This window comes from Ranitomeya variabilis, chromosome 2 (assembly GCF_051348905.1).
Source record: "Ranitomeya variabilis isolate aRanVar5 chromosome 2, aRanVar5.hap1, whole genome shotgun sequence".
Lineage (NCBI taxonomy): Eukaryota > Metazoa > Chordata > Amphibia > Anura > Dendrobatidae > Ranitomeya > Ranitomeya variabilis.
Genome location: NC_135233.1, coordinates 807153065 through 807178901, shown reverse-complemented (window position 1 = coordinate 807178901; position 25837 = coordinate 807153065). Strand labels below are relative to the sequence as shown.

Genomic DNA, 25837 nt, shown 5'->3' with positions numbered 1-25837 from the left:
CTGTATCGAGGACTACGGGGAATACATTATACTATATGAAGAACTGTGGGGTGCATTACACTATGGGAAGTGAATTGTGCTACATGGATGACTATGGCGGTGCATTATACTATATGGAGCACTGTGAGGAGTGTATTATGCTATATGGAGGACTGAGGAGTATATTTTAATACATGGAGGGTATGAAATAAATGTATTGAAAACATAAGATTAAGCATAAAGAAAGAAATATATTTGTTCTTGGAATAAAAGGAGGAAGTGATGTCAGATGCTAAATTTTAGCACCACCCTCCAACCCATCTCCCCTCTCTATATAATGGCGGCTAACATTGAACAGGTGAGAGACCATTTTTTCTTATACACAGGATCTCGGCATACAGAGAGGTCACACCCTGCCACTGCAGGTGACTTCGTCTGTTTTTCTTTAAACTTCCCCTGATGAACCCCCCAAACGGGTGGGGAAACGCGTAGGGAAGACATACACTTTTTTTCAGGGTGGCTATATTTACCAGGGGCACCGAAAAATAGACTCACACTTGGGTACTGCCCTTGTAAGGGCGGGAGCTAATTGCAAGGGGCACGACAGGGTAAAGAGGACCCCGTGTTCCCCACTCCCCCCTATGTCGTTTGTTTGGTCTTGATGTCCTTTCTCCCCATCATCTGGTCTCATGGTATATGGAGCAGAAGTCCGAGGGCCAGCTAAAAATTTGGGTGAGATTGTGCCATTTTTTATCTAGTGCACTGTTAATCATGAGCACTTTATGTACACAATTTCTATTTATATTTTTATTCTAGGTGTATTAATAAATGTTAAGTTTTAACTATGATTTAAAGGGCTGACTTTGTATTATACTAAACAAGCGAAATGCTGCATATTCATTGGGAGATTGGATTGTTTTTTGCCGGAACAAAAATCATTGTTCTCAGCAGGACATCGCCGGTGTAAACTGTAGATGTGCTGCTGATAACATGATACTGTATGGTGATCTGGTAATGATCTATTAGTGATCATTCTGTCCCCATCAGTCTTTCTCAGACGGTGGAAAGAGGTCGGGAAACAAGCGTCCAATGACTTCAATATTGTCGATCACACTCGTTTAGCGGCCTGAGATCAGCGCATGTAAATACAACCGAAATGCTTCTGTGTGATGTGCAATATGTTAGCATTTGGGGCCCCATTTTAAACTTTGCCTAGGGCCCCACTTTGGCTAAAACTGGCCCTGGCTGCTGAGAATGATGGTTTTTAAGCAAACTTAAAAATCATTTCACCCAATGAAGCAGCCATTTGCTCATTCTGTTTACATTGGACAATTATCCAAAATCCTAGGAATACTTGCTCACTGTAAATGCACTTTAACCCTAGCACATTCATAAATTAATTAATATATTTTTTAACAATTCGTTAATTTACTTCACAGTAACTTTTTTCTACAGTGACATATAGTCCCGCTGTCTTTACTTTTACAAATCAGCAATAGGGAAAAGACAAAAGTCATGAAAATCATCAAGCCTGTGCTAACATAACAACTGACAAATGATTGCTATTATTTATTTATTATACAGGCCTCATAATTAGAGACCATGCTATTTAGTCCAAGACCAGTGTAGTAATTACAGAACTGTGTGACCTTTTAGGGCAATGCTTTTGAGCAAAGCCTCCTAACGAACACTGTAAACAGGGTATCAGGGTTAAGATTTATAATTCACTTCCAGTATGAAATGAGAAAAATAAAAATTAAAATAGGATTATTGTGTTAAACTCTAGGTTTTTTTAGTCATAACATGTTGTTGACATGATTTGGTTATTTATGATTCGATAGTGTGACAACAGTCTTAAACAGGCATTTTTTATTTCATTTGTTTGATTTCTCTACAGTACTCAGTTCAGGGGTGAAATTGTGCATGATTTCCAATTACTTTAATTACTATTGAAAAACTAGATAATATTGTACATGAGATTGTCAATGACAACAGCAGAATGTTATTCCGCTGTCTATATTAGCAGATCAGAATGTGTTTGTAGTATGTGTAGTAAATTAATATACTTAGAGCAGAGCTATCACATATTTTAGATGCTCAGGGGGTTAGCAGCATTGCAGTACTAGGCCCTTTGTTTTAATTAATAAAAAATAAATATTTTTATAGAGTTTTTGTTATGGTTGCACGTATTTCATCTGAATACTTTGGTTTTTGACATATATTTAAAAAAAGTGGATAGTAATAGGTTAAGTTGGAATTTAGACGTTAAGCCAAATGCAAGTGATAGAAATGAAAACGTAAAAAGTTCATGGGCACTACACGAGAGAGGCAAGCAACAGAAATATTTTTAGTGATTTTTTTAACTCGGTAGGATGAACTGTCATTTGTCTTAACATTACCTCTTTTAGATGCCAATATAATTAGGATAAATTAAATAAAGACTTAAAGGTTGTTGGGTTTCATAAAAAAATGGCCTACAAACTGAATCTGCTTCAAAATGATAAAGTCTCCCAGCTGAAGAATGTGCCACCACAGTGCTAACTCTGTGCTCCCAACTGCCTTTGTTTAGACAGCTTAGCTGTCATGCCAAAATTACAAGCACAAGACCCCTGAATCTTGTGATTCTGTTGTTGACAGGCATCACCAATAAAGCACTTTCATCAAAAATGCGTGGGCAGCTACATAGGGGCAACACTGGAGAGGCAGGAACCTCATAAGCTAGTTATTTTAAAGTCATTCCAGCTCATGAACTTTATGAAACTGAAGAATTTTTTTTCACAAACAGCGATTGATAAGGATAAAAATCTTGAAAATAAAATATACATATTTAAAAAGTTTAAGAGGGTTTACTCCGTGTCTGTTTTTCAAATTGCAAGAAAAACTTTTGATGTATGTAATTTAAAGGTTGTGATAGGGTTTTTTTTTCTTATGTTCGTGCAAATAAAATTCTTGTAAAAGATTTATACCTGAAGCCTCTGATATATTATTATTATTTATTTATATAGCACCATTGATTCCATGATGCATGTATATGTTACATACAAATTACACTTGCAGTAAGCAAACTAACAATTACAGACTGACACAGAGGGGCGAGGACCCTGCCCTTGCGGGCTTACATTCTACAGGATGGTGGGGAAGGAGACAATAGGTTGACGGTTGCAGGAGCTTCGATGTTGGTGGGGCGGTAGCTCCGGAAGTGGTGAGGAGGCAGCGGAGTCAGTGTAGGCTGTAGACTTTCCTGAAAGGGTGGGTTTTCAGGTTCTGTCTGAAGGATCTGAATGTGGTTGATAGACGTGTTGGGGCAAAGAATTCCAGAGGATGGGAGATATTCGGGAGAAGTCTTGGAGGCGGTTAGGTGAGGAGCGAAGAAGTGTGGAGGAGAGAAGGAGGTCTTGGGAAGACCGGAGATTACGTGAGGGAAGATATAAGATATCGGGAGATTAGTTCAGAGATATATGGAGCAGACAGGTTATGGATGGCTTTGTAGGCTAGTATTAGCAATTTGAACTGGATACGCTGAGAGAATGGGAGCCAATGAAGAGATTTGCAGAGGGGGGAAGCGGAGGAGTAGTGAGAAGAGAGATTAATTAGTCGGGAAGCAGAGTTAAGGATGGACTGGAGAGGTGCAAGGGTGTTAGCAGAGAGCATAATAAAAGGAGAGGGGGCACCACAGAATTGCAAGGATCCAAATCGGTCTATACTATGAACAACAATACAAAAAGAGCAACAAGAAAAAGACCATAAGAGGGGGATCACCTGAGGCAATGGATCAAGTATAAAAGTACAAATTTTATTTATATATTATAGCACAAAAAACACAGAAAACCACATAGAGCATGAGTTAAAAACATTAAAATTGGTCTTACATATGACCTACACACAATGACAAGTGGCTTATAATAAAGCCAACCCCCTGACAGAACCCCCCCGGTAGTAATGTAATGGAGTATCCTTGTAAATACAAGGTATGATATCTATGTGAACAGCACTTTAGCTCTAAAAGCGCAAGTTATAGAAAAGCTGGGAAAGATTTATAGCAACTTACAAAAATACATATACACAAATATACAGAGCCCATAAATAACAGGCTTGGCGACACACTGTGCAATCATCAAAAATGCTCACACAAACCCTGCAGAGGTAAGACAATTAATAGAGTGTAATAATATATGGTGAATTAGAGATATAAAAGTCTACTTGGCACCTATATCACCCACACAATAATTAGACAAGGAAGGTTAGAAAAGAATGCGATATACCAACAAGAATGCTGTATACAACCCCCTATCACATGGTCAATAGGAAGAGTATAGATTTCAATGTGCCAAAAACACCAAGCTTACCCACACTACGGAGCATGCAGTGTGTAACCAAAGCCAATGAGCCCACATCAATGTTTCTCAGTCCCTATTAGCAATCCCAGTTACTGCTGTAAACCTGTAAGGAACCCCGGGGAGTAAAGACAGGAGGTACGAAGACCTGACGCGTGTCGCCACAGGGTGTGGCTTCGTCAGGGGTATCTCCTATGGGTGTCCTATGTCCTTATATAGCCAATAATCATAAGTTTCACAACGCAGCTGTGCTGCTTACCAGAAATAGCGTGGAGTCCATCAACACAAAAGAGCGTCGTCTAGTGAGTCCAGAAAGCGCATGCGCAGGTGGCAACTCCACCTATCGGGCGTCATCACGCCCCAGGCAAAGTTGCCATAGAGACTGTAGGATACTGACATGGCGTCCAAACAAAAGTTTCCAAAGAGCGGCGACTAGTGAGTCCGGATGGCGCACGTGCAGGTGGAAACTCCACCCATCGCGCGTCATCGTGCCCCAGGCAAAATTGCCATGGATACTGTTGAATACTAAAGTAGCAACTAAACATGCACTACGTCAGTGCACGTTGCTGCTATAAGACCCACCCCTCCTCCTGCATACGAGGTAGCTACAAGGAAATAGACCCACTTGACAGATCATCAGCCGATGACCTGTATTATAATATCAAGTAAGCCTTCTAGTCTACAAGTGGGGAAGACATTTTACAATAAATATCTTAGACGGAGGCTTTAAGTTATTTTGAGACATATCATTTTATTTTAATATTAATGAAATATTGACAGTTTAAGTAGATGCCACAAATTGGCTCCAATGACCCTTCAGAACCTAAGAAGAGCCGCAAGCCTCATTTATCACCACAAGAGACGCGAACACAGATACATTCCTTCTGTGTTACAGTAGAAAATCAATTTGTTGACTCATAGTAACAGAGCCCAGTTAGTATATCATCAGCCATTGGTCTCTATCCCTATAGTGTAAAGCGAACCTCTTAGCCTTAAGTAAATAAGTAAAGATGAAATTTCACAAGTAAATAAGAACTAAGGCAGTAAAATTACTCAAGCATACCCATTGTAATTCTGAATGAAAGAGGCTTCAATGGCCCTTTGTTTGAACCCAGGAGGAGCAATAGCCGATTTACAACCTTGGATGATGCATAGGCAAATCCAGTACACTCTATATTACAGTAAAGAATCAACCTGGTGGCTCACAATCAATGAGCCAAGTCTATACACCAACAGTCAATGGGCTGCAAACCCATGGTGTCAACCAGACCCTTCACCCACAAAAAATATGGAGGAAATTTTATAACCAGATTTCTCTGGCTCATGCTGTAAATTTAAAGCCTATAGGTTATCACTTTAAGTTTTATAACATTTAAATAAATCAAACATCTAAATACATGTCCTATATTGACTTCAAAAGCCCTTTAGAGCTTGAGAGGACCTAAGCCCAATTTATCCCTTCAGAAAGCATATGCGCGAACATATTCCCTCCATATTAAGTAGAAAGTTAGCTTATTGGCTCACAATTGTGAGCCGATACCTATTATTGAGGAATCCGGGCGATCTCAATTTGTGAGCTGATACCTATTATTGAGGAATATGGGCAATCTCAATTTTGGAAGCCATGTATGCCTTATTTGACCAATAATAGTTTGGCTAACAACAAAGGGTTGTCTGTATAGAATACGTTTGACCATAGAGAAGAAACCAGTTATAAATCAGGAAATGGACAGATTTACATAGTTATAAACCCCAAACAAGGGAAGAACAGATGTAAACTAAGTTTTTAGGGAAAAAAAGCCCCTAGAGTACCATATTGTGCTGTTCACATAAATACCAGGGGAAAAAACAAGCAAAAAACCCTAGATTTTTGAAGGCATCCCATAGAATATAATATAGTGCTGTACCCATAGATATCAAAATAGGCCAAGAACAACCCAAGAATATTAAGCAAACAAACCAGTAAGCTAGTACAGTACTGGGCTAAGATATTCAAATAGAATCCATATGTGCAGATGGAAACCTAAGAAGGGGGAGTACAAACTGGTGTAAAAAGGCTTCAAGACTGTTTATAGAACCCCGTAAATAAGAGATCTTCGTTAAGACCATGTGGGGCTCGACAATTCAAGTTGAAAATCCATCTGGATTCACGTCTCAGAAGTTCCACAGTGATATCTCCACCTCTGATGTCCGATTGAACTGACTCCAAACCCAGGATCTTCGTTCCTCTACATTGTGAGTTATGTACCGACAGAAAATGTGAAGCCACAGAGGACAATATTTTGCCCTTTTCCAAGTCTTTCTTTGCTGTTGATATATTTGAGAAGTGCTGTTGTATCCTCCTTCTCAGTTCCTGTATCGTTTGACCGACATACGTCTTGGGACAAGGACAGATTAAAGCGTAGATCAGGTTGCAAGACTTCCAGTTGAAATAAGTTCTTGCAGCCATCTGAAACGAAAAGGAGGGCGAGATGAGCGTCCTATTGTCACAAATAAACAGGCAGATATTACAATTGCCACAAGGGAATGTGCCCACCAGCCTCGTTCCTCTGTTTAGCCGTGTTACCGGACGTTTGAAATGACTATGGCTCAAGCAGTCCTTTAAGTCCTTTACAGCAGTAACAGGGATTGCTAATAGGGACTGAGAAACATTGATGTGGGCTCATTGGCTTTGGTTACACACTGCATGCTCCCTAGTGTGGGTAAGCTTGGTGTTTTTGGCACATTGAAATCTATACTCTTCCTATTGACCATGTGATAGGGGGTTGTATACAGCATTCTTGTTGGTATATCACATTCTTTTCTACCCTTCCTTGTCTAATTATTGTGTGGGTGATATACACTCACCGGCCACTTTATTAGGTACACCATGCTAGTAACGGGTTGGACCCCCTTTTGCCTTCAGAACTGCCTCAATTCTTCGTGGCATAGATTCAACAAGGTGCTGGAAGCATTCCTCAGAGATTTTGGTCCATATTGACATGATCACACAGTTGCCGCAGATTTGTCGGCTGCACATCCCAAAGATGCTCCATACAAGGCAGGATGGATCCATGCTTTCATGTTGTTTACGCCAAATTCTGACCCTACCATCCGAATGTCGCAGCAGAAATCGAGACTCATCAGACCAAGCAACGTTTTTCCAATCTTCTACTGTCCAATTTCGATGAGCTTGTACAAATTGTAGCCTCAGTTTCCTGTTCTTAGCTGAAAGGAGTGGTACCCGGTGTGGTCTTCTGCTGCTGTAGCCCATCTGCCTCAAAGTTCGACGCACTGTGCGTTCAGAGATGCTCTTAGGCCTACCTTGGTTGTAACGTGTGGCGATTTGAGTCACTGTTGCCTTTCTATCAGCTCGAACCAGTCTGCCCATTCTCCTCTGACCTCTGGCATCAACAAGGCATTTCCGCCCACAGAACTGCCGCTCACTGGATTTTTTTTCTTTTTCGGACCATTCTCTGTAAACCCTAGAGATGGTTGTGCGTGAAAATCCCAGTAGATCAGCAGTTTCTGAAATACTCAGACCAGCCCTTCTGGCACCAACAACCATGCCACGTTCAAAGGCACTCAAATCACCTTTCTTCCCCATACTGATGCTCGGTTTGAACTGCAGGAGATTGTCTTGACCATGTCTACATGCCTAAATGCACTGAGTTGCCGCCATGTGATTGGCTGATTAGAAATTAAGTGTTAACAAGAAGTTGGACAGGTGTACCTAATAAAGTGGCCAGTGAGTGTATGTGCCAAGTAGACTTTTATATCTCTAATTCACCATATATTATTACACTCTATTAATTGTCTTACCTCTGCAGGGTTTGTGTGAGCATTTTTGATGATTGCACAGTGTGTCGCCAAGCCTGTTATTTATGGGCTCTGTATATTTGTGTATATGTATTTTTGTAAGTTGCTATAAATCTTTCCCAGCTTTTCTATAACTTGCTCTTTTAGAGCTAAAGTGCTGTTCACATAGATATCATACCTTGTATTTACAAGGATACTCCATTACATTACTACCGGGGGGTTGTGTCAGGGGGTTGGCTTTATTATAAGCGACTTGTCATTGTGTGTAGGTCATATGTATGACCAATTTTAATGTTTTTAACTCATGCTCTATGTGGTTTTCTGTGTTTTTTGTGCTATAATATATAAATAAAATTTGTACTTTTATACTTGATCCATTGCCTCAGGTGATCCCCCTCTTATGGTCTATTTCTTGTTGCTCTTTTTGTATTGGTGTTAGCAGAGAGGCCACAGAAAAGGATGTTGCAGTAGTCAAGGAGGGAGATGATGAGGGCATGCACAAGCATTTTAGTAGATATATAAATATTTAACATATATTTGTTTATAAAAATATAAAATTCAAAATATCTTAAAATATTTTTAAGTAAAGTAAAATAAAATGTAATCTAAATTTACAGTACATACAGGATTTTTGTTCCAGTGAATGTAGAATTGAACATTTTTATTAGAATCCTACATTATATATTGTGGGAAGATTGAATTCATTGCACTTTTAATGTTTAGCATAATAAACTATTACCTTAAAAAGTTTAAATAATTTAAATAATTATGTGACTTGTTCTTTACATGAAGCAATGGGGCATTTACACACTGTTATCGCCTTTCTTTTTCTGTTGAATTTTGCAGCTAAATTATTAACTCGGCATGTTTTTTAACCACATACATGGGAAATTTCAAACTCCCTTTACTACTTTGATTGCAGTATGTGACTATTAAAATCTGTGAATATTTTAAATGCCCACACAATAGACATATTTTATTTAGACTTGTATTGCATATAGCAGAGATACAATATTAAGAACATTTTAATGCAAATGAATTTATAAATTATGTATATCAACAAGGTCTTCGGCATCATAATCCCACCTGCTAGTTTGTTCCCCTGTAGAAAAGAAACTAATGTGTTCTTTCACCTAAAAAAATATATTTTCTTATAAAAGAAACCTTCCATTTAAAAAAGATCAAATCTTTTGAATTTTACATTCAGCAAGTTAAAAAAAATAAAGAAAAAAGTTAATGCACTATGAATTGCAGTGCATCAATTCGCAACAAATCGCAGTGTTGCAAAGCCTTCAATTGTACAGAAAAAATGTGTTTAACACTCTGAGGTCTCCTAGGAATGTATCCACACCCCTCTTTTAATCTCTTTAACATAGACACAGCTTTAGTCATGTCAATGTGACCTCACCATACAAATTGATGGTAACCTGGTAGTAACACAGCACACAGACAAACTGTGCATTTTCTTTTACATTTAAAAACAGTCCAAAATATATTTCTGAAAATGTTGCTGTCTGTGAAGAACATTGACTGAGTGCTCACTCACACTTGCGTAAAACTCAGGCGATATTTTATCGGATAGCACTCTGCCCAAAGTTATACTATGGGGCAGTGCAGATCCGCAATTTTTTTTATAGATGCCAATTCAGCATGAGAAAACAATCACAGCATACTGTGAGTGGCACCACAAATTGGACCACGTGCATCCATACAAGTCTATGGGTGCATGGATCCAACTACCATCCGATGTACATGCACAGGGACAATTGAGAAGATGGATAAATTAAGTTCTTCTTGACACCTGTGAGGTGAATCAGATCACAGTAAGATGACACTCGGCTTACACTCTGGCAGAGTTTGAGCCCAGTGTCATTAGCATAATTGGCCGAATTCTCTTGCATTCTTTAGTGTAAAGGTATCTTCACACGAAACGACGCTGCAGCGATAGCGACAACGATGCCGATCGCTGCAGCGTCGCTGTTTGATCGCTGGAGAGCTGTCACACAGACCGCTCTCCAGCGACCAATGATGCCGAGGTCCCCGGGTAACCAGGGTAAACATCGGGTTACTAAGCGCAGGGCCGCGCTTAGTAACCCGATGTTTACCCTGGTTACCATCGTAAAAGTAAAAAAAACAAACAGTACATACTCACCATCTGATGTCCGTCAGGTCCCTTGCCGTCTGCTTCCTGCTCTGACTGAGTGCCGCCGTACAGTGAGAGCAGAGCACAGCGGTGACGTCACCGCTGTGCTATACTTTCACTTTCACTTTGCGGCGCTCAGTCAGTGTGGGAAGCAGACGGCAAGGGACCTGACGGACATCAGATGGTGAGTATGTACTGTTTTTTTTTTTTTTACGTTTACGCTGGTAACCAGGGTAAACATCGGGTTACTAAGCGCGGCCTTGCGCTTAGTAACCCGATGTTTACCCTGGTTACCAGTGTAAAATATCGCTGGTATCGTTGCTTTTGCTGTCAAACACAATGATACACGGCGATCGGACGACCAAATAAAGTTCTGAACTTTATTCAGCGACCAGCGACATCACAGCAGGATCCTGATCGCTGCTGCGTGTCAAACTAAACGATATCGCTAGCCAGGACGTTGCAACGTCACGGATCGCTAGCGATATCGTTACAAAGTCGTTTCGTATGAAGGTACCTTAAGAATACCCTCAAACTGATGATGTCACTGTCAGAGATAATATCATCCTGCTGTGACTTAGATAAGTAATGTGTCATATATTGAATAATGCCATCCAATATGCTCCCCATTAATATACAAGATCAATTGTGGCCGCCTGCATTTGGTAGTAACACTGCTTGTATGGCTGGTGCCACTGGAGATGGTGCTCCTGCTGCTGCTCAAACATTCTTAGCCATGGTGAATTTTTAAAACTATTTTGCATTACCCTGCCTATTGCCATTGCCACTTTTCTTTTACTATATATTTTGTACAACACCATTATTACCTTTTGACAATCCATTCAACTCCAAATAATCAAGCCTTGCCAAAACAGATTTAATTAGAAATGCTTGGTTGATAGATACATGTACAGAAAGGTAAATATAGTAGTAGGCCATAGTGTAGGTGTGGCACTTTCAGTGAAATTGGATTAGTGAGGTGTTCAAAAGCAGACACACACACTTAAAGTTAAAGGGGTTCTACAGACTCAGAAGAAATGTCTGTAGTCACTGCAGACTGCTTAAAGGGAACCTGTCACCTGAATTTGGCAGGACCGGTTTTGGGTCATATGGGCGGGGTTTTCAGGTGTTTGATTCACCCTTTCCTTACCCGCTGGCTGCATGCTGGCCGCAATATTGGATTGAAGTTCATTCTCTGTCCTCTGAAGTACACGCCAACGCAAGGCAATGCAGCCAGCGGGTAAGGAAAGGGTGAATCAAACACCAAAAAACCCCGCCCATATGACCCAAAAGCGGTCCCGCCAAATTCAGGTGACAGGTTCCCTTTAAGCTTGATATTGTGCAAAGTACACTGTTGAGATTATCTTGTATTCCCCTTGCAAGTGAGCAGTCATATTAATGCTGGTATGCTATTTTTGATGTGCCAACTAGACTCCTGTGCTTTTCTTGGTTCTCTACTATTGAGAGAAGCCAGATGAGAATAGTCAGTATGTGACCACAAATATGCAAATCATTTACATGTGGTTATGGGACCACCAACATGCACAAGGAATATAGGGAAATCATGACAGTCTGTTTAAGGGATGGGGCAGTGTTCTGGATCACTGCGTTGAGAAACACGTGATGGTCGCCGAGGTCATACATCCTCATGTTTATAGTCTTTTCACTAGGCACTGCTCCTAATAGCCAGTTTCCTACTCCACACTGATGAGGGGCAAATACCCCAAAACAGCTGTCTGTGGATGGATACCATGTTTTGGCATAGGTGGTTTTCCTTTATTGGATGCTGCCCTTCCCATGGTTGTTCCATCCCGGTGAAAGACCTAGCTATTCATTGCTTGCATTGAGAAAAACGTGATGGTGTCTCCGCGGCTTTTCTACATGCATTTGCATATTTCCCTTAAGGGATGGGGGCAGTGTTCTGGATCACTGCGTTGAGAAACACGTGATGGCGTCTCCGCGGTGTTGGATGTTTTGATCTCCTTGAGGTCATTCATCCTCATGTTTATAGTGTTTATCACACAATGTCACGGTTCGGCAATCTGCAGTCACACAGAATGATTGCTGACTTTTCTTCTGAGACTTAACATCCCCTTTTAATGTCTACATTTTTATTTTTTTCTATATTTAACAAAATTTAATTGTTTTCTGAATCTTCTTCCCAGTAATTTGAAATGCTAGGTAGGTGCACATCCAACAAGGTGGCATCTGCAACATATCACTAAGTTAGTGAGGGATGTACAGACTTTGCGAGGCAGACAGACACAGTAAAATATCTGAATTTTGAAGGTGTCTTTATTTTTAAAAAGCAATTATTCCCCGTTTTAAAAACATGATTACATAACAAACACAAGCACTCAGAACAGTGGCTTGTGACAAACCAGAACCTCATTTTCATCTGACACTAGAAATGAGTGGATAAAACAAAATTCAAACGCATTCGCGCCTTTTTTCCCTGGAAATTCAATGTGTAGATCAGTTTTTCTAGGTGGATTTAATGTTGCTTATTATGCTCTGGAGTCTTTTTGCAGTTGGCAATATTATAATGCATGAACCATGCATTCTGTGCCAAGGACAGGATTTATTTTTGTTACCAAGAATCTGTAAAGGCTTACATGATCTCTCAGTACAAGATCCAATTCTATCTTATGGCTACTTAAAAGGGTTGTACAAATGTTTTTTTTTTTTCCAAAAAAGGCAGGAAATTAAAAATATATATATAATCACTGCCAGTCTTTCAAGCTCAGGTGGCTTTTGTGGTCAACAAGGCAGGACACTACAGTATGATACTCCAACCTTTGTTTACCTGACTGCTGAGCCTTGTGATTTGCTATAGGTGACTGATATAAGACAAAATCTTATGTGCCTTGAAAGACCAAAGAGCAGAACATCATACATTTCTGTCCCAGAGGAAACCACAAGACTGACCTGCTCAAAAGTGACAGTGTTTGCATGCGGCTAGTATAACATTTTATATCATTTCCTGTACATAAAAAATAAAAATGTGGGAGTTGGACAGCCTCTAAAAGAGCATATGTCCTTAAAATTGATCCTTCTACTGCTCATCTTATGGCATATTATACAGCTCTGGTAAAAATTAAGAGACCACTGCAAAATTTTCAGTTTGTCTGATTTTTCTCTTTATAGCTATATTTTTGAGTAAAATGTAAATTGCTCTTTTGTTCTATAAACTACTGACAACATGTCTTTGAATTTCCAAGCACTAAATTTTGTATTTATTTTCAGAAAATGAGAAATGGTCAAAATAACAAAAAAGTGAAGTGCTTGCTGACCTCAAATAATGCAAAGAAAACAAGTTCATAATCATTTAGAAACAACAATACTAATGTTTTAACTCAGGAAGAGTTCAGAAATCAATATTTTGTGGAATAACCATGATTTTTAATTACAGCTTTCATGCATGATGGCCTGCTTTCCACCATTTTTTCACTATGCTTTTGGACTTTCCTATGCCACTACTGGTACAAGAATTTAAGCAGTTCTTCTTTGTTTCATGGCTTGTGACTATCCATCTTCCTCTTGATTACATTCCAGAGGTTTTCAATGGGGTTCAGGTCTGGCGATTGGACTGGCCATGACAAGGATGTGATGTGGTGGTCATTTATCCACACATTGATTGACCTAACTGTGTGGCATGGTGCAATATCCTGCTGGAAAAAACAGGCCTCAGAGTTGGGGAACATTGCTTGAGCAGAAAGAATCAACTGTTTTATCAGGATAAACTTTTTTGCGGCTGGATTCGTACGTCCTTTGCATAGATTAACCTGCCTAATTCCAGCCTTGCTGAAGCATACCCAGATCATCACTGATCCTCCACCAAATTTCACAGTGGGTGCAAGACACTGTGGCTTGTACGCCTCTCCAGGTCTCCATCTAACCATTAGATGACCAGGTGTTGGGCAAAGCTGAAAATTAAACTCATCAGAGAAGATTAACTTACTCTAATCCTCTATGGTCCCCTTATGGTCTTTGGCACATTTCAGCCTGGCTCTTCTTTGCTTCTCATTGATGAAAGGCTTTTTTCTATCTTTACATGACTTGAGCCCTGCCTCTAGGAGCCTGTTATGAACTGTTCTTGTTGTGCACTTCACCCCAGCTGCCATTTGCCATTCCTTTTGTAGGTCACTTGATGTCATCTTGGTTGCTGAGAGACATTCGAATAAGATGATGTCATCCCGGTCAGTGGAGAGTCATTTTTGCCCTCTGCCAGTCTGTAGCTTTGTTGTCCCCAATGCCTGCTGCTTAACCTTGTTGTAATGGACTGCTGTCTTAGAAATTTTAAGGATGTAGGCAACATGATGCTCACTGTATCCTTCTGCTAGTAAAGCCAGAATTGAGTCCTTCTTTTCCTCACTCAAGACATTTCTTTTCAACTCCTTTGGCATGGTTAAAAGTTATTTTTTCATTCCTATTACTTTTGGGATATTACTAACACTTGTTTTGCCATCCATCTTGTCCTATTGCCAGAGGATTGTGAACACCACAGCAGGGTTTTCTATACTTTCCTTCATTAAATAAGATTTGGGTCAGGTGATAACCTGTTCAAAGCACATTAAGTAGAATGAGGTTTTCCCTGGTTGGAATTCAACTGACACTGGAATGGAATGGCTGTCAGACATGTAGAGAAGCTGATTTTTTATAAAACTGTGCAATGGTCTTTGAATTTTTGCCAGAGCTGTATGTTTTGAGCCCTTTTGCATTTTTTTTATTTTGTACATTTATTTTCAACTACAAATAATTTTTTTTAAACTGGTATAAAACCGCTCTTCTTTATGTATTACACCTTCATAGCATTACTGTTGATTAAATATATTTATATTATGGAAAGACTGTTGCCATCAAATAATTAATATCATGATTCTTTTAAAGTTTATCTATATATCAATCAAATTGGCTATTCATGAATATTCATTACAGTTTCCTCCCTTTTAGAATGTATAATTTAGCAGCTTACTATAAAGCTGCAAGCTAAAAGCTAAAAGGGGTTCACCAGCCTTGTGGTAAAGCTTGCAGTCACTCTATGTATGTGAGGATTCTGAGATGCTGGTCCCATAAGCTGCAGATGCCTGACTGCAAGTATGCGATTTGCATACATATGATAATGTGAATTGAGCAAGGTACCATGTCTAGTCATAATGTAGCCAGAAGTATGCAAATCACATACTTTCAGTCACATGACCATCCACTCCCAGTGCCACATAGAGTTCAAACCTGAACCTTAAGACCTCAAGGCTGGACAACCCCTTTAATGGCCTGACATGTAACCTCACATTCACTTCTGGGCAGCAATCAATGTGATTGTCTGAAGTTATCTCTGAATATTCAGCCTTTAGCCTTATTCTAATATATTCACAACAGTTCAAAAATCCTCTCCTAATTTCAATTGAAATTGAATAATTGCTTATCAAGGCACAAGACAACATTTACTAGAATCCTCTTCTGAGAATATTTTGTAAAATAATTCAGAAAACAAAAATAGATATTTTTCAAGGATATGTTTATCAGATTAGTGCCTGTCTCTTCAGAATATATACCTGTATTTGAGATAAATATCTTGAATTGGGTTTTTAGTTCATACAATCAGTTAACAATGATTTTCTTAAAGCTTGAAAAACTATACGAGTATAAAAGATTTGGTCAAAATAGGTAATTGCCCTGTCCTTTAACCCAAGAAAGTATTAATCTAGGTTTTAAATTGTGAGTTCAATGTGGTTTACAAAGACACTTTGAGAATTCAGGTTGAAATGATAACATAACTTTTGAAAGATATTTAGGACTTTCGGTGGCCTTTTAAAGTGTTTTTTTAATTGTAAGCATAGATAAAAAATGGTTTCACAAATGATGGTATTAGCTGAAAATATACAGTATATACATCTATAAATCTACTATTAGAACAATGTTGGGATTTACAAATAAAATGTGCCAGAATTCTAATGTTTGTGCAGAAAAAATGGCGTACTTGCCTTATATCGCATTTATTATGTTTTATACACTTTTTACCCCTTACTATAGATTTTGGAAAAGTATCTACAAAAGAGGATGTGACATTGAGGCCATGTACCATGTAGTGTAAACATTGCCTGTATTAATCTGCATTTTTATGCATGTCCTCCATTATTGAGGCACTTTACATGTGTGGATTTTTACTGTTGGTAGGGGGCACCATTTTATTTTTTGGCTCAGGGAGCAGAACAACAAACAAGTTCTCCATGCATGTGTTGTGACTGTCACACAGCCGCGAGACATGCAGCTGCGTCGCCAAACAGCTGATTATCGGGAGCGCTCCAGATATCCATGTTCCCGATGCAGCTATTCAGTAAGCAATATAGCTATTTGGATAAGGAATAAGCTTGAGAAAGGCTCATTTAGAGCCGAAACGTCGCACAAACATGTGGGTCTGAATAAATCCTGCATATTATCACAAGGAATATGGAGTGCTGCCTGTTTTTTTAAAATATATGGACTAGAGACAACCAGTGGACGGGCTGTCTGTGGGCTTTGCACCCGAAGATAAGTAAAGGATTTGTGCTGTTCCTTTTTTTGTTATTATTCGGATAAGGAGTTATCCGAAGCTATTCGCTCATCCCTAGTTGGCATCACTTAAATGTCGCTCTTAGTTATTGACAGCAATGGTTCAATTTCAGTGACAGGAACATATTCTGGTTGCTGCAGTTACAGGTAAAGACGAGCTGCTGAACCGACTTATTACAGTGATCTATGATGAAAATTTGCAACATCATAGGTTGATATGTGGTCAAGACAGTAACAGTAAATCACCCTTATTATTCTAAGATGAACGCCAAGTATATGCCTAAATGGAATGTAAAATTACATCTGAACCCTTTTTAAAGTAAGGAATTGCATATGTTTTTCTAAACTACTTTAGTGGGTATCCATCAAAAATATGTTTTGATCTTAAATGAATTTACATGGACATACAATATAATATTAACAATGACCCTAATGGGAAGTCAAACAGTAAATTAAATGTTAGCAGATAAAGGGACACTAGTGTGCTACATAAGATGCATTGTATTTGCATCGGGTACATTTAATGCTTAAGATTATAGAGTATATAGTTTGATCTGGAAAATGCCAACACAAAAACGTCCTCAGAATCTCTACGAAAAGATGGATTTGTTTTATTCCTCAATTACTCTCTAATATATTTAATAAGAAATCATCCATAAACCCAGGTTATATACACATGTTCTGCTGGAGATATTGGCAAACTATATTGTTTAAACTCAATCATTGTAATTAAATATTTCATGAATGACCAGGATATAAAACTCAGATATAAACACAACCTTGATTACTCTGTGTTAATTAATTTACATCATGAGAATACGAACAATGCTGTCACAATGGTGCAGTAATATGTGGTTATCAGGCTTCACTGACAGTTGACTCAAATCTGCAACCTGCCTGAAGTCATTATCCTACTGGATAATATTAATGTGGAATTAACTTTAATCCTCACATTGTGCAGATTATTTCCATACTTCTCCCTGCCAGTAAAGTCTACACCAGCTTTCAATTTGAAAAAGATGTACTGCCTAAGCTTCTTAGACTTGCAAACAACATTTAAATAATTTTCCATTTAAAAGCTCTAAAAACATAGGCATCAGTTCATTCATTTAGTTGTCAAGGAGCACAGAATTGTTATACTTATAATGTAGGACTTCCTCCAAAATGTTTACATTCACATGTGAAGCAAGAATTCTTTGATGAAGATTGTCAGCTAAAATTGTGTAGGTATGCTACATGGAGGCAGAAAAATGTAAATTATTTTAAGCCGTTCTTTTGACCCCTAAGTTTCAGTTTTATTGTTTATTCACAAATATAACACAAATATTTATATATACTTCATTAATACGTATTTATTGTGTAGCTAGCCCCCAGAAAGACAAGCATGAGACATACTGTAGAAAAAAATTAAGATAGAGAAACATAGGACAGAAAAACATGGAATCAGCAGGTACAATTGTTTCAATTGTTTAAAAGAATGCTTTAAATACTGCATTCAACTTCAATGGCCTGTATATCTGGTCAAAATTTAACTATTTGGATTCCATAATCCACATCATATGGAGGCCAAAATGCACTGCATATCACCCCAAAAATCAACATATCAAGAGTAAAGTTTGGGGATTGGAACGTCATGGTGTGGGGCTGTTTTTCAGCATATGACACTGGCAATGTTCATATAATTGAAGGAAGATTGTACCGAGATACTCTTGATAAAAATCTGCTGCCATTTACAAGGATCATGAAGATGAAATGAGGGTGGACATTTCAGCAAGACAATGATCCCAAACACAAAGCCAAGGAAACTCTCAATTGGTTTCAGAGAAAGAAAATGAAGCTGCTAGAAAAGTCCAGCCAATCAACTGACCTGAAACCAATAGAACATTTATGGAAGGAACTAAAGCTCAGAGTTCATAGAAGGAGCCCACGAAACCTTCAGGATTTGAAGAGTGTTTTTTTGGAAGATTGTATATATACATAAATATAGTAAATCATAAGCATGTTGTACAGGCAGCCTCTGTGTTACAACGCCTATCTGCAGTCTCCGGGTTATGGTAGATGTCTTGATTTCAAAACATCACAACCTTACAACATACAGTGTTTTCTGTGATCTCGATGCAGCTTGAAGTCCTTGCCTATAATGACAATGCCGGAGATGTGACATATGACAATGAAAAGAAGAGGACAAGACAGCAGGCAGAAAGTAGCAGGGTGGCCAGAGAAGTGAGCAATGATGTGAGTTTTTTGGGGGGTTGTTTTGTACATCTTACATTCATAACTGTAAATCATACACTAATCAGCCGTCCATTACCCAGACACCGCCTGCAAGATGCTCCCACAAATGTGAGCCATTGACTAAAAACAAGATTTTTTATTTTGAACATCAAATTCATTTATCACCATTAAGCTAAAGTTTAAGCTGCATAGTTTTAATTAACAATAATGCAACTGTAACAAGGGAGCACAGGGTGGTAGTCATGGTCGAGTTTACTAAGACCCAGTCGGTGAGCAGCCCGTTCCCTTGCACATGTAAAGACAAGTGAAGTCCCTGTCCTGTGGTACAGTCAGTTACCTTCATCACACACTCACTTCAGCCGCTGGGGATGAGTATTCAGGAAAACACCACTGGTCACAGTTCGGTTCCAACAGGAAAACTTTACTGTAAACAATGCAATGTTTCCAGCTCTGTCCCTGCAACTTCATGAGTTGGCACCATCTCAACAGCTCCTATCCAGTCTGGGAACTATAAAAGTCCTTCTGTGGTTGGTCTTACAACACCAGGACTCATCCACACTGCACGACAGCCCGTTGCAGCCAGGTCCCCCCAACCGGGGTACCCTTAGCTCCTGGCAGTGAAGAGCGTCCTGCTTCAGCAAGCCTGCCTGGGCTCTGCTGCAAGACCAGGAAATCCTTTTGCTGCAAACGTGTTGCACAGCCTTTCTGCTGAACTCCTCTTCCCAACAGTTTAACCCTATGTTGCCTTTCTATCCCTAAGCTTGTGCATAACAACATAGCAACAATGCCAAACGATATGTTTGGCGTAAAGGCAACACAGCTCATCACCCTGAACACACCATCCCCATTGTCAAACATGGTGGTGGCAGCATCATGGCTTGGTCCTGCTTTTCTTCATCAGGGACAGGAAGATGGTTAGAATTGATGGGAAGATGTATGGAGCCAAATACAGGACTATTCTTGAAGAAAACCTGTTGGAGTCTGCAAAAGACCTGAGACTTGGACAGAGATTTGTCTTCCAACAAGACAATGATCCCAAACATAAAGCAAAATCTACAATGAAATGGTTCACAAATAAACATATCCAGGTTTTAGAATAGCTAAATCAAAGTCTAGACCTAAATCCAATAGAGAATCTATGGAAAGAGCTGAAAACTGCTGTTCACAAGCGATCTCCATCAAACCTCACTGAGCTCGAGCTGTTTGCCAAGGAAGAATGGGCAAGAATTTCAGTCTCTAGATGTACAAAACTGATAGAGACATACCCCAAGCAACTTGCAGCTGTATTCGTAGCAAAAGGTGGCGCAACAAAGTATTAAGTTAAAGGGGCCGAATAATATTGCACGCCCCACTTTTCAGTTTTTGATTTAACACAAAAATTTAAAATAAGCAAAAAATTTCGTTCAACTTCACAATTGTGTTCCACTTGTTGTTGATTCTTCACCAAAAATTTACATTTGCTATCTTTATGTTTGTAGCATGATATGTGGGAAAAGGTTGAAAGGTTCCAGGGTGCTGAATACTTTCGCAAGGCACAGTAGAATACTATGTACAGTTCTGGTCTCTGGTGTACAAGAAAGACATAGCTGAACTAGAGCGGGTGCAGAGAAGAGTGACCAAGGTTATTAGAGGACAGGGGGGTCTGCAATACCAAGACAGGTTATTACACTTGGTGTTATTTAGTTTGGAAAAATGAAGGCTAAGGGATGATCTTATTTTAATGTATAAATATATGAGGGGACAGTACGAAGACCTTTCTAATGACATTTTTACTCATAGACCTGAGACAGGGACAAGGGGGCATCCTCTACGTCTGGAGGAAAGAAGGTTTAAGCATAATCACAGATGCAGATTCTTTACTGTATGAGCAGTGAGACTATGGAACTCTCTGCCGTATGATGTTGTAATGGGTGATTCATTACTAAAATTTAAGAGGGGACTGGATACCTTTCTTGAAAAGTATAATGTTTCAGGTTATATACACTAGTTTCCTTGGTATTGCATTGATCCAGGGAACTAGTCTAATTGCCATATGTGGAGTCGGGAAGGAATTTTCTTCCCCAATGTGAAGCTTACTGTTTGCCACATGTTTTTTTTGCCTTCCTCTGGATCAACATGTTAGGGCATGTTGGGTTAGGCTATGGGTTAAACTAGATGGACTTAAAGTCTTCCTTCAACCTTAATAACTATGTTACTATGTTACTATTATTGAGAGTACCTCAAGGGGTGAAGAGAATTTGACACAGATGGATCTTTATAGAAAGGAGTCTGCAACGAACATTATTTTGCATGCACAGAGTACTCATTTGGCAACAACTATAAGAGCTATTCCTAAAGGGGAATTCCTACACTTGCATCGCAATTGTTCTACATTTGAAGGCTTCAATCAAAGAGCCATTGAATTAGGAGGGAGACGTCTTGAGAGAAATTAGTCAAAGAAGTCCATAAAGAAAGCATATAACATCGCTTTGAGAACAGATAGAAAAGATCTTTTGATTCTAAGGTCTCGGAGTCAGGATCAAAATAATCAGATCCGATTCATTACCGAGTACCATGAGGATTGGCAAGTGATGTTGGACATCCTGAACTGTCATTGGAACATTTTGAGATCAGACAGTGATCTTTGGAAATGTTTAGCATCATGGGCCTAAACGGGGTATTGAAAAACCATCTCTATTTCAGGTCTTTTGGTTAAAAATCATTTTAAATGTATGGAAAGGATGAGGGTAAAAAGAGATCCTGGTTTCTTTCCCTGCAAAATGTGCAAGGCCTTTGAAATGTTGGACCCCCAAAATTTTATGTGGATTCTTTTGGAAACATTTTTAAAATCAACCAAAATCTCATTTGTTCATTCACTGTTGTAATCTATTCTTTAGAATGCACCTGTGGGCTTAAGTATGTGGGGAAAACCATGAGGGACCTAAAAACTCACATAAGGGAACACACTAGGAGCATCATCAATTATGACAAAGATGAACATACCATCAGGGAACAGAATAAAATCTTTGTCCCGACTCCTATTGCCAAACATTTCAAAAGTGCACATGGATTGCGTTGGAAAGAACTGAAAGGATGGGCAATTTATCAGCATAAATTGAATATTAGAATTTGAGACTTGGATGAAGTGCTCCTCAGAAGAGAGAGTGAGTGGATTTTTAGGATGAACTCGGTGAACCCACCTGGTCTCAATGAGAATTTCAACTTTGGTTGTTTCCTGTGAACCTAAAGTTCACTTATATTCACTTTTCTGTCCCCCCTTTATTCCCCTTTTATTTATTCTCTTCGTATCCATCTGAACTTAATTGATGGTGATAAAATATTTTTTTCTTCTCATATGAGATCTATTTGGTTAATCAATAGCGTAAGAAAAAAATGTGGGGTTGATTAACATGAATAGCTAGGTTAAGAAATAAAGGACAATGACATTTACATATATAGGATGATCAACTGAATTATTTTGAACTATATGCTCATAGTTCAATGAGATCTCCCTTTGTTAGGGACACCACTTTATAGAATAAATAAGAGTTTAATTGGTTATACCTAGGGTTGAGCGACCTTAACTTTTATAGGATCGGGTTGGTTTCACGAAACCCGACTTTCTCAAAAGTCGGGTCGAGTGAAATCGGCCGATCCTATAAAAAAATCGGGGTCGGGGTCGGCCGAAACACGAAACCCAATGCAGTGCAATGGGATACTATGGTTCCCAGGGTCTGAAGGAGAAGAAACTCTCCTTCAGGCCCTGGGATCCATATTTAAGTGTAAAATAAAGAATTAAAATAAAAAATATTGATATACTCACCTGTCCGGCGGCCCCTGCAACTTACCGAGGGAACCGGCGGCCTGCTTTGGTTAAAATGAGTGCATCCAGGGCCTTCCGTGACGTCACGGCTTTGTGATTGGTCGCGACGGCCCATGTGACCGCCACGCGACCAATCACAAGCCGCGGACGTCATTCTCAGGTCCTAAATTCCTAGAATTCTAAATTCTAGGAATTTAGGACCTGAGAATGACGTCCGCGGCTTGTGATTGGTCGCGTGGCGGTCACATGGGCCATCGAGACCAATCACAAAGCCGTGACGTCATCTTAAGGTCCTTCACGCGCTGATTCTTAGGAAGGAAGGCTGCCGGAAAGAAGCAGGGCATGTCCGAGGGTGAGTATATTCCTATTAGGTATATACTCACCCTCGGCTTCTTTCCGGCAGCCTTCCTTCCTAAGAATCAGCGCGTGAAGGACCTTAAGATGACGTCACGGCTTTGTGATTGGTCGCGACGGCCCATGTGACCGCCACGCGACCAATCACAAGCCGTGACGTCACCGCAGGCCATTCACGCGCTGATTCTTAGGAAGGAAGGCTGCCGGTTAGTACCAGGGCACGTCAGAGGGTGAGTATACCAATATTTGTTATTTTGATTCTTTATTTTACACTTAAATATGGATTCCGATACCAATTCCCGATATCGCAAACATATCGGAACTCGGTATCGGAATTCCGATCCCAGATTCAGAAGATCGCTGACCTCATGGCCGACCCCACACAGGGGTCGGGTCGGGTTTCATGAAACCCGACTTTGCCAAAAGTCGGTGACTTCTGAAAATGGCTGACCCGTTTCGCTCAACCCTAGTTATACCTATTTGTAACTTTAGGGACAATTTCATTTGAGAGGCACTGCTATGTGTCTGAGCATAGATATGAGATCAGTTAATTGGAATTGTATTATTTTACATTTCCAACATGGAGACAAAGGCTAGTCTCCTATGTTAAAAATTCCAATATACAACTAGCCCTGTGGCATCTCTAATGACTATTAATTATTTTTGTATAAGAAAGATTTATCTTTGCTCAAACATTAATAGATCAAGTGGATTTACTTGTCTCTTAGAGACATATTAAATTCAAAAGCCAAATGGTGCTCCTATTGGTCAATAGACATGTCAATCTTGACAGGATGTATAAATTAGTTCCTAATGCGGCTGGTCCCGCCCTTAGAAAAAGGCAGTTCCCCTGAAGAAAAGCGCTTCGGGGATGATATCCTGAGCTGATATGACCTTAGAATAACTTAGCCACAAATTCATGCCATGTTAACTTTATTCCCGCATGGTCTCACAAAGAGATGCGGGTACTGACCTGAGAGGTAGTGCAACCTGCTGATAGGAATTTAGAGGACACAATCAATCACTCTGAGGAATTAGCATGCCAAATCAGCATGCTTTCTCCCACCAGAGTCTGTGTCAGCGGCGGTGCTTCATCGCTCAGCTGCCGCAGCTCTGAGTGGTACACTTCCTTGCAGAGCATTTTGCCAAGGATCCCCATAGCTGATACCGGCTTGGTCCGGATGGGGGATTGCTGGGACTAGTGACAACTATCTGACCGCGTCCCTGCTAGATGTAAAGATTATGCACCCACTTAATTTGCCATCTAGCTAGACTAAAACAATTAGAACTAAGGTGGACACACTATTATTCAGGGTCATCTTATGCTCAAGGGCTATTTCACTTATACAGACCTCTTACAACTTATGGGGTTAATAATGTGGCATGAATTCAATCAATAAGGTGTATAGCACCAACATATATTCATTCTAATAACAAATAGAGTGCTTTAATGAGATTGAAATCCAGTCTTTAATTTTTAGGGTCAGTGGCTGGGACTCCATCTCATTCATTTTAATCTGAGTTCTAATCGCCTGGGTCTTAGTGGGTCACAGTAGTGAACATAACACCTTAATCACATACTGTAATCCTATATACCTCTATGATGTATCAATCAGCATTTTAAATTAGACATTACAATTATATTACAGTGATTTATAATAAAGTTTAATTTTATTCACACTCAAATAGTGATATTTGCAGATGATGCAAAACTATGTAAAGCAGTCAATACAAGAGAAGATAGTATTCTGCTACAGATGGATCTGGATAAGTTGGAAACTTGGGCCGAAAGCTGGCAGATGTGGTTTAACAATGATAAATGTAAGGTTATACACATTGGAAGATGGAATCAATATCACCATTACACACTGAATGGGAAACCACTGGGTAAATCTGACATGGAGAAGGACTTGAGGATCCTAGTTGATGGTAAACTTACCTGGAGCAGCCAGTGCCAGGCAGCTACTGCCAAGGCTAACAGGATCATGGGGTGCATTAAAAGAGGTCTGGATACACATGATGAGAGCATTATACTGCCTCTGTACAAATCCCTGGTTAGACCGCACATGGAGTACTGTGTACAGTTTTGGGCACCGGTGCTCAAGAAGGATATAATAGAACTAGAGCGAGTACAAAGAAGGGCAATAAAATTAATAAAGGGGATGGGGAACTGCAGTACCCAGCTAGATTAGCAAAATTAGGATTATTTAGTCTAGAAAAAAGATGACTGAGGGGTGATCTAATAACCATGCATAAGTATATTAGGGGACAATTCAAATATCTCTCCAAGGATCTGTTTATACCAAGGAAGGTGACATCACAAGGGGGCATTTTATGCATCTGGAGGAGAGAAGGTTTTTTTCACCAACATATAAGAGGATTCTTTACTGTTAGGGCAGTGAGAATCTGGGATTCCTTGCCTGAGGAGGTGGTGGTGATGGCGAATTCAGTCGAGGAGTTCAAGAGAGGCCTGGATGTCTTCCTGGAGCGTAACAATATTGTATCTTACAGTTATTAGGTTCTTTAGAAGGACGTGGATCTGGGGATTTATTCTGACAGAATATAGGCTGAACTGGATGGACAAATGTCTCTTTTCGGCCTTGCTAACTATGTTACTGTGTGATGTGAAGAGTAGGTTAG

At 39.5% G+C, this 25837-nt stretch overlaps 1 protein-coding gene across 2 annotated transcripts in view; it reads left to right on the top strand.

Annotated features, from left to right (window-relative positions):
- Positions 1 to 25837, top strand: part of COL19A1 (collagen type XIX alpha 1 chain) — a 1614879-nt gene that overhangs the window by 782717 nt on the left and 806325 nt on the right. The window lies entirely within an intron of this gene.